This window comes from Poecilia latipinna, unplaced genomic scaffold, assembly GCF_001443285.1.
Source record: "Poecilia latipinna isolate Pla-1442-1.1 unplaced genomic scaffold, P_latipinna-1.0 Scaffold1081, whole genome shotgun sequence".
NCBI lineage: Eukaryota > Metazoa > Chordata > Actinopteri > Cyprinodontiformes > Poeciliidae > Poecilia > Poecilia latipinna.
Window position 1 is genome coordinate 361,482 of NW_015113697.1, and position 9,780 is coordinate 371,261.

The window sequence follows — 9,780 nt, forward strand, 5'->3', positions numbered from 1 at the left end:
TTCGATTTCTCTTGTGCGACGGACATTGAGACGGGGGGGGCGGGGGGGAGGGAAGGTGGGTTGGGGCGGGAGCAATATGGGCCTCATATTGGCTGCCAGTTCAAGCTCTGGCTGCAGAATTAAGTATCATACGCTCTCGGATGAATTTTCTCCCTTCTAATTCGTGACCCCAGATTTTGTTGAAGAGGTTTTTTTTTTTTTTTTCATTTTGCTGGGAACTTCTCGGTCAGAAAAGAGAAGCATGTGTGAGCGATTCCATGCGAGAGGGGAAGCATTACAGTGCCAGCGGCTACTGCATTCCTGGAATGAAAATTCATAAATAATGCAGGGATGGATAACAAAAAAAAAAAAAAAAAAAACTCCCCCGCTGTCTCACACAGCTATGCACTATCCAAAAGGCCATGTGATATCGCTCACATTTCTGAAAAATACAAATTATTAGGAGGTAAAGAAAGATGTTGCAGTAAGAGGTGTTTTTGTTCTTTTTTAACTGGGGACAATGGGACCTGCAGACCAGCTGGGGCAACATGCCAGTAGCCCTAACAATCGGCACTCCGGGGCTAAATTTGCAGGAAGTTGCACTGAAATAATGATGCGACTCCAAGGCAAGAAGCACAGAGCAAGCCACTTTGAATTTCCAAAACGCACATATGCACCTTCCCCACTAAAAACAAACCAACAATAAAAAAAAAAATAAAAAAAATAAAAAAAAAACAGAAGGGAAGAAAAACCTCAACCTCAAAACAATTAAAAGAGGAGAAGGGAAACATCTGAAAGAAGACCTCCAGATCTGAAAACATGACTGACAGGCCGGTGGTCGGGTGGCTTACTGACAGAAACGCCTCCTCTGTGGCGTGTGACATGATTGCTGACGTGACGCTTCAGCTCTAAAGCCTGCCCCTCTAATTGTTGAGGTGTGCTACGGGAAAACATGCAGTTAATCTGCGTGCAGCAGCCCTGCAGGGCCTCAAAAGCAAAAGAAAGATCCAGGAACAGCAGAGAGCTGCGAGGCCCAGATGTGACAGACTTAAACGTAACGCTACAATCATCCACCGGCGCTGCCTCCATACATCTAAATCATCTCCCTATGCAGAGAGCAGATGTTTGTGTGAATGGGGTGAAACCCACAGAAAAGAAGTGTGTGTGTGTGTGTGTGTGTGTAAGCCAACCTCCTCTATGTGCATTTTATTAATCACACACATCATCACAACATCAACAGTGCAAAGGACTGCCCTGACGCAACATCTGCTAAGCTGTTACGCTTCAAGAGCAACGGTGACATGCTCAGCTCAGAGATCGCACCGATCGCATCGCGAGAGGCGGAATCGGACGATGTGTATATATTTTTTCCCCCTCCTCGATCTGCGAGCGTCAGGCTGAAAACGAAATGAATCGGAAACGAAGCACTGGCATCGTTCTCTGTCTGTAAACACATCCGGCAACAGCACATGCGTTTTTTTTTGTTGTTTTTTTTCTTTACACAACTCACTTGAGTGTGGTAACGGAAAAAAAAAGAAGATCAAATGAAGGTTATTAACATATGCTTTGATGTAGAAATTGGGATATTCTTGTAATTGCCTCATTTATTCATCACTTGCAACACATTTGTCTACCATTTTTCTGCGTTAAAGACTTTCTAGGATTGAGAAATCTAGATAACTGGAATTGGCAGATCTGACCTTACAAAATAAATAAATAAAAAATAAAATAAAAATCTGGACCAGTCAAGAAGGCCCTGATAAGTGCATCTGTATATTAGAGTTTAACGGGCCTTGATGCCCAAACCTGACTTTTATTTTTATTTTTTAACAAACGTCATGCTAACGCGTAGGAAGAGTAGCGAGGACACTCTGATGGCAGAAGACAATTTTCAGGAAATCGTCCCTCAAATGTCTTTTTCTTCTTTTTTTAAATCAGAAACTCAGGCTACTCTAAATTGCTCAAACAAATCAGATTTTATTTCTTCATTTATTTATTGTCTTTATGGCTTTCCATAAACATACACACCCTGGAAGAGTCGGATGCAAAGTGCCTCGTCGCCCAACCTGAGCCAGAAGATGGAGGAGGAATAATCCAGGGTTGATTTCTATGTTCAGATCCTACAGGTTCAAACATAGATCTAACCGATCCAGAACAAGCAGTGGCTGCAGGAGAAGCAGGCCGTCTCATCCCTGAGGACGATTTGCATCTTTCCAAATCTAATAGCTCATAGTAAAATGAGGCTTAGCTAACAAAATCCCTCACTTCAGAATTCTTCAGATTTTTTTTCTTCCCCCCCAATCTATGATCCATTTTTCCATCTATTGCACAAGCATAATGTATTATTTATTTGTATTTTTCCCCCCTCCCTTACTATAGTTTACTCAAAGCAATTATTCATAATCCACTGTGAAGGAGAGCAGCAGTGAGCAGGTCTAATTCAGGTCTAACAGAGCATGTCCATCCTTGGTGCAATTTGTGCACATTAATTAGAATTTATCAACAACAACAATATATATATATATATATATATATATATATATATATATATATATATATATATATATATATATATATATATATATATATATATATATATACCCATTTGGGTTTTAATTATTGTTGCCCCCACGCACTTTCTAATAAAATATTAATAAATATGTTTTTGTAGTCTTTTTTCCCCTCCTTCTTCTGCAGCATCGTTCAGTGCTGGAAGAAGTTGCAGGGGAAAAAAAGGATTTAAAGAAAAGAAAGAAAGAAAAGAAAACAGACGCTCGGCTGCGGATCAGATCGGCGCACACGGTGTTCAAATGTGTCCTGACGTGCCTGCTGGAGCCGCGCTGGTGCTCATGTCTGTAACCACACACAGCCCGGGCCAATCGAGCGAAGGCTGCTGATGCTGGCGGGGTGTGTGCGTGTGTGTGTGTGTGTGTGCGTGTGTGTGTGTGAGGGGATGGTGAGGAGGGGGATTTGAGATCTGCACCCCGTCTGGTTCTGAGCGCTTTAGATAGGAGAGTCAGAAGTGGAGGCGAAAACAACTCAAGGCGAAGCGAGCAGTTTGCAGAGAGGAGGCGAGAGGAAGAGGAGGAAGAGGAGGAGGAGGAGGGGGTACGGAGGAGGTGGAGGGACACATGAAGCAGGCATGCCCGGCTGCTGATCCGCACTCTCCCCGCCACCCCCCATGAACTGTCATCGTTCAGACCGCTGGAAACAAAGTCACTCCGTGTCCCCCACTCTTCCAAATAAACCAAGGGGGGTGTTGACGATTTATATAGAAAAGGAGCAGCACGTACACACACGCGCGCATTCACGTACCCCGTCTTTTCCCTTACATTCTGCTTCATATGCAAACACATTCACACACACTGGGTCATACAGCACCGCAGAACAGCTGATAATAAGCATTTCCTGCATCGCAGCCGAGACGCACTACAGCCAGCCATCCCCCGTACAGACAAAAATATATAATAATAATAAAAGGCCAAAAACTAAAGACGTCGCTCACCTTTCCGACGTAAAGCCATTCCTTTAGTCCGACTCTATGCTTGCAGATGCTGAAAGACTTGAGCAAACCAACCTTCCCCTCCTCCTCCTCCTCCTCCTTCTTGTTGGAAATGTGCTCCTGTTTAAAAAATGTGATGGTCTGGCTCGGAGGTGGCGGTGCTGATGCTGATGATGCTGCTGCTCGCTCCCGAATGCCGACAGAGAGGACGACGAAACGATTTGCGCGGAATAGGAAGGGATCTCCTTGCAGAGGCTGTGCGCCAGCAAACAAGCCAGTCAGTCAGTCAGTCGTGCTGTGCTGCACTGTGAGAGAGAGAGAGAGAGAGAGAGAGAGAGAGAGAGAGAGAGTGTGTGTGTGTGTGTGTGTGCGTGTATATGTATGTAAAGGAGGGAGTATAGTGTATGGAGTCCGGCGCGGTGCGTTTAGCCGCGGTTGAACCCAAATGAGGCTGATGCTGCTGGAGCTGCCGGTGAGAGGCTCGGTGCTGCTAGAGCACTTTGCCTGGATCGTACCACCGCTCCGATTGGAAAGGGGGTGTGGCACAGACACGGGCACTAAAATAAAAGAAATAAAAGAAAAAGAAAATAACGCGCACTGGCGTCAGGAGGTCGTCTGGACCGCCTGTTCGGGTCGTTCAGGTGCTGCCGTATGGCCGCGCCGCGGGCCCGCAGAGTGCTGACTCACCATCACAAAGTTCACCGTGTTTCTGCCTGGAAGCGGAGCAGCGGAAGCAGGCTGCTAGGAAAGTGACAAACAGAAAAAAAAAAAAAAAACTGTTCCAGTGATCAACAGGCCAGAGAGCTGCTGTGGTGAGAGGAGAAATATCTCATCCGGAGGCACCTCGATAAGTTAGGAACTGATAGAATTATTCATTAAGTCTCATTCCAGGCGTTTGCTGTCGTTTGTTAAGAGTCAAAAGGGAAATAAACGTCATTTTTAACGCAGATGTCAGGCACATGCTTTGGCAGCTCCACACAGAGAAAGAATTACATGTTTCTTGCTAAAGAAGCTGGATGTTTTCAGGGAGCTACAAGTAAATGGGAAGTTGAGTGGAAGAAAAAAGGTGAGAAAGAAATTGTGTTGTTTAGTTACATTTTTGGGGGAAACAGCAACACATTTTGGGGGTTTTGTCAGTTCTAAGCCACAACCATCCAGCTAACATCAATAAATATGTGCTCAGTTTGTAATCATACTAGGTAATATATGGACTTAACGTTTTTTTTTTTGTTTGTTTGTTTTGTTTTTTTGTTGAATTACTGCAGAAGATTAACTTTTCGATGATATTCTCGCTTAGCGTAGGACACTTAAAACCGTCTTCATGGATTTAGGGAGGTAAAACTTCTTTTTATTTTTCAAAGACCTTTCTCAGTGGTGATTTTTTTTTGTACAGTAAACCTACAGTAGAGTAACTGTGGATTTCTTCTGCAGGATTTTCCAAAATACAATGTTTTTAAAAAATTAAAAAAAATAACTCACCTTACCTCAGTTCTGCTTTGTGCGTATTTGGGAAGATATTAAGAACCACCAGAAACCAAATCATTTCCTGGCATCACTTTCCCATGGACACCAAATCATTTCCTTTGCATTCGATGGGGAAACGGATTCAACCTTGCATGTCTGAACCAGAGTTAGACTTGGATGTCCCTCCGTGCCACAATGGGATGCCTCCATTGAGGCAGAAGCTAAAATAAGCAGCGACAATGATCCGCCTTACAAGTTGAACTGGTATAAATATGTCTAAATGTTTACACCTTGTTGGTTTAATTGCATTTTTGAGACACGGGAAGTGATGAAAAGCTATTTTATGATTCCATCACCTTACATAGTGCAGCACAGTAAGGCTTGGATTTAGTCTGAACTTGCATTTCTTTAACTTCTCCGTTCTGAATCTGGAGTGAGAGAGTTTTTTTTTTTTTTTCTGTATTAAAACATACCAATACAGAAAAAAAAATACAGAATAACCAGAAAATGTACATATGACCTTCTGCCTTCTGTGATGTCACCGGAGACATGAACAAACTATTTTTGGGAGGCTAGATTTGAGCTAAATTAAATACCGATTCAAAAGCAAGACAGAAAGAAACACAAAATTGTTTTAGACGCAAACTGTATCTAAAGGGAGCGTGATTGATTCCTCGGAGAAGTCTGCCTCGTAGCTTTAACGCGGAGAACGTGACACTAATTTATAGCTCCGCTGGGCGCCGGTGTGCGTTTGCACCTGCACATCATCCCATAAAAGCTGTTTTTCTCTGCTAAATGAGCCACCTAACGAGTCTAACCCGTGCTCTCTGTGTGATGCCTTGGTGTGGGTTTTTCCAGCCACTTCTTATGCATACTCCTGGTGAATGACAGGCGTTCTAATGATGCAGTTTATTATTTCCCCAAAGCACCATACGCACGGGGCTACAAACAACCACTATGACAGCTGCTTCAGTCTATCTGCCTCTCAGCCTGTCTTGCCGTGTCCCCAGCACAACACGGCGGTATGCATCTTTTATCACCAATGGGTTTTGGCACTTTCTGTCACTTCCATCACCGGGCCTGCTCTAAATGGAGGCCGCGAGTCCGGCAGCTCCGCACGCGGAGGGGGAAGTGATCTAATGGATGGAAGACATTTTAATAAAAGCCTCCGTCTCCGACGTGGAGGTCACCTGCGCGTTTCTCGTTTTTGACGGCGGACGGAGAGGAAGTTGGATGCGTCGCCCAAGCAGTAGCCAAGGATTGGCAACTAGGAGCAATCAAACCTATTGTTGTGTGTGTGACTGATAGCCATTGTGGGATTATTGATGCTTACAGGCACATTGTGGCAGCAGCATGGATGAGCAGCTGCTTAAACAACTGGAATGCACAGTTTATAATTTATGTATGACTCACAGGGAAACTAGACTGGAGAGCTGTTAGTTGACCAAGACTTTTGGATTCATCTTTTTTTCCCTCTAATCTCACTTCCTGTAACGTTTCGCCGCACAATGCGGACAAATGTTAACGGGTTTTATTCGAGAGATCAACACAAAGTATGGTGCATTTGTGAAATGGAAGAAAAATCAATGCGTTTTGAATGTTTTAAAGCTAAAAATGAGAAAATGTTCATTTGTATCCCTGAACAGGATCCAATAGAGATGTGGGATGATGCGCGTTCTGCTTTCGATTTGTTACCAAGTAAATACAGGGCCAGTATCGCCAATACGATACCGATACCGATATTGATACTGATACTTTTTAAGTTGAACATAAAACCAAACTTCCGACCTTTACATGATTTTTTTGTTTGTTTTCTTGTTTTTTGTTCACTCATTTTGTTCAAACCTATGACAAAGTTTACATCTACAAAACAGGTTAACATATAAACATGACAAACAGCAACAATAAGAAGCGAAAAAATCTTCAAAGTGCAGAAATGAGCCATTTGACAGCAAATCAAAACACAGAAACTGATACAAAAATAAAAGAGGGTTAGTATTGATAGAACCACGCTAGTATTGATCCGATACTGATATCGGATATTTTGGTATCGATATTTTGGATCAACTTCCTTTATTGTCCTACCACTTTGGCCACTATGAATGACAAAAATATAACTCAGTACATTATTATCAAGTTTACCCTATTATCATGTTACAGGGACAGGTTAGGCTGGAAAAGGCTGTGTGTGAAAGTGGGTGGAGCTTAATACAGAGCAAATTGTGGGGAAAAAAACCCCTAGAAGACATTTCGTAAAGACTTCAAACTTGAGCAAAGGTTCACCAACAACCCTGAAGACAAAACCAGAGCTATAACGGAGTAACTGAGAGCAAAGCACAGTCAATATTTTATTGAGAATATTTGGCATAACTTGAAAACAGATATGTACAGATGCTGTCCACTAAATTTGATTGAGGAGAACAAGAAACAATGTCGGCCTTTGGATGTGCAAGAGAACAGATGTGAGCAGTAAAAGGAGCTTAAAGTGAAATGGGCGTGTTGGCTCTCACCGGGCTGCACACAACACCATCATTTCTGTTTCAGCTTACAGTCATACAGTGGACTGTATGTTGGTTTATTATAGAAAATCCCAATAAAGTCATCGTCGGCTTGTGGCTGTTCTTTTTTTTTTTTTCTTTCTTTTTTTGTACAACACTAAAGAAAAAATTCAAGGTGTATCAAGGTTTTTGCAAGGTACTTGTAAGACGCAGAGAAAAGAAAATACATTTTAGCTTTTTTTTCTTTTTTACATGAGGTGACGGTGAGGAAGCGCCGTTTTCACAAAGTAATGAATTAAAGACAACTTACTGAAGTATTTGCTGCATTTTCAACATCTGTTACATGCACACAACCCCTTATAACAGAAAAGAAAAATAAAATGGGCAATTTGAAACTATGGAAGCCAAAAAAAAAATTGAAAGCAGGAAAATGGAAATTCTCAGACGCAGCTCAAGTACCTCAAACAGGAACTGCTCCTCGTTCCTCCGCCGCAGCCGCCGGCGGGAAACAATCTCGGATTTTGATTAGGAATCCAGCGTCTTCAAGAGCCCTGTGAAGGAGGTGCCGGCTCGCGCTGGAAAGCCCGCGCGTTTCAGAAACTCCATGTTTGCCTGCAGAGTCCTAATGGCAGGCACATTACACCTCCAGTGGCTGGGTAAACGCTCTCTTAAAAGAGCACTTCCCCGTTTTTTTTTTGTTTTTTTTTTCCTTCCCTCCGACACATCTCACCGAGGTATCTCCTTGACAACCGGGGCTCAATGCAGAAATTTGAAATGTCACAGTGTTTTACTGTGATTCCTTTTCTACCATTACGGCCTACAGAGGCGAGATAATGGACGCGGGGAGGAGCGGTTATGGTCTGGCCTTGCATATTCTCCCGGAAAACACGTCTGGAGAAAAGTTCAGGGGGAGGATTTTTGCATCCTCGACGCGCTTGGAGTTCAGAGAGGCTCTGCGTCCGAATCTGTCACAAGCCTTCAGGCTAAGTAAAGTTAAGGAAGTGAAACCGGCCGACATTTTATTTGATAATAAGCATCATTAGGGCCACAGATGCTCTAGTAGTGCCTATTAGAGTGCATTTCAGACATAATGTCAGTTACATTAAATTTGATGTCATCTTATTATGGTGTAAATCACATTAAACGTTATAACCTCATTAAGTACCATCTCATTGGGCAAAAAAAAAAAAAGACAAGAAGAATGTCGGTGGAAACAAAAGGAAAGCAGCTCCATGAGATCATGTTTGCAGATCCAATTATTCCTGCCCCATTTGGAGAAAGTGGAAAGCACAGCTGAGGGAGAGGACCAGGAGAGTTTTGTTGCAACGTGAGAAAACAGGAGGAATGCCAAAACGCAGGAGCGCAGGAAAGAGGGATCCAAGTGGAGAGGTGTCCGTCATTCACCTGGTTTTTCACACTTTTCTTTGCCGGGTTATGAGCCGCGGGGCGGTTATTTCTGCACAGCCCTCCTCCGAAAAGCGGCTGGGATGTGAGGTCACGTGCCGTCGTGAAACAAGGAGGTAGCTCCGTTACGCAATCCCTGCCTTAATGCTGCCAGAAGCCTCAGCGCTAATATCGGATTTTAGGTACACATGCACTACTTCGCTTCACAGCTGGAGTCCGGCTCCGGGAGCAGGTTCCTCATTCCTTGTGCTTTCAGAAAGCAAAGCCGGCTGAGTATTTTCTTACTTTTTTTTTTTCCCCCCTCTCTTCTTCTCAGAACTCCGTGTACCTTGTGATCGATTGGACGGTGATCAATTTAGGAGGGTTGTTGCACACTGTAACTACAAACTAACAATTATTCACTCAACCGTTTACAGCAAAGCTCTTTGACGATCTTCCTTTTATTTCCTCCTGCTCTGTCCGTTCGTTTTGAGTTTCCTTCTAGAATATTCTCCCGGTTTGCCCCACGTTTCCCCTCGCCCCCCTTTTCCTCCTCGTTTCTTTCCTCCCCTCTTGCTCTCAATCCCCTTGTCTAACTCCATCGCTCTCCAGGGTGACGTTGCTGAAGGGGTTTCTCTCATTCCATAATGAGGAATCCTGGATCAATGCTGTCAACAATGCTCACCAGCTCCACTGGAGAGACCGTTTTCTTTTCTTTTCTTTTCTTTTAACCCTTCTTGAGTGTATGCTTGATCTCCAGGGGTATTAGGAGTTAACTAGGGCAATTTTTTTCCTCCTCTCCTCAGCTCGATACAGCGTCCTCTTGAAAATTATTTATTCACACCTTTAATGTATCACGGTACATTAAAAGAAATGGTCTTTATTCCACTGGCATTCGATATGAAAGGCCAACACATTAAGGTGTCTCTTCTACAATACCGAACTTCTCATGTA

At 43.3% G+C, this 9,780-nt stretch overlaps 1 protein-coding gene across 1 annotated transcript in view; it reads right to left on the minus strand.

Moving 5' to 3' along the window:
* tenm1 (teneurin transmembrane protein 1) overlaps window positions 1-3,978 on the minus strand; it is a 332,218-nt gene extending 328,240 nt beyond the window's left edge. Inside the window, exon 1 of the mRNA XM_015052017.1 lies at window positions 3,485-3,978. The gene's annotated coding sequence lies outside the window, so the exon portion shown is untranslated. The remainder of the gene's footprint in view (window positions 1-3,484) is intronic.
* Between the last annotated feature and the right edge of the window lie 5,802 nt (window positions 3,979-9,780).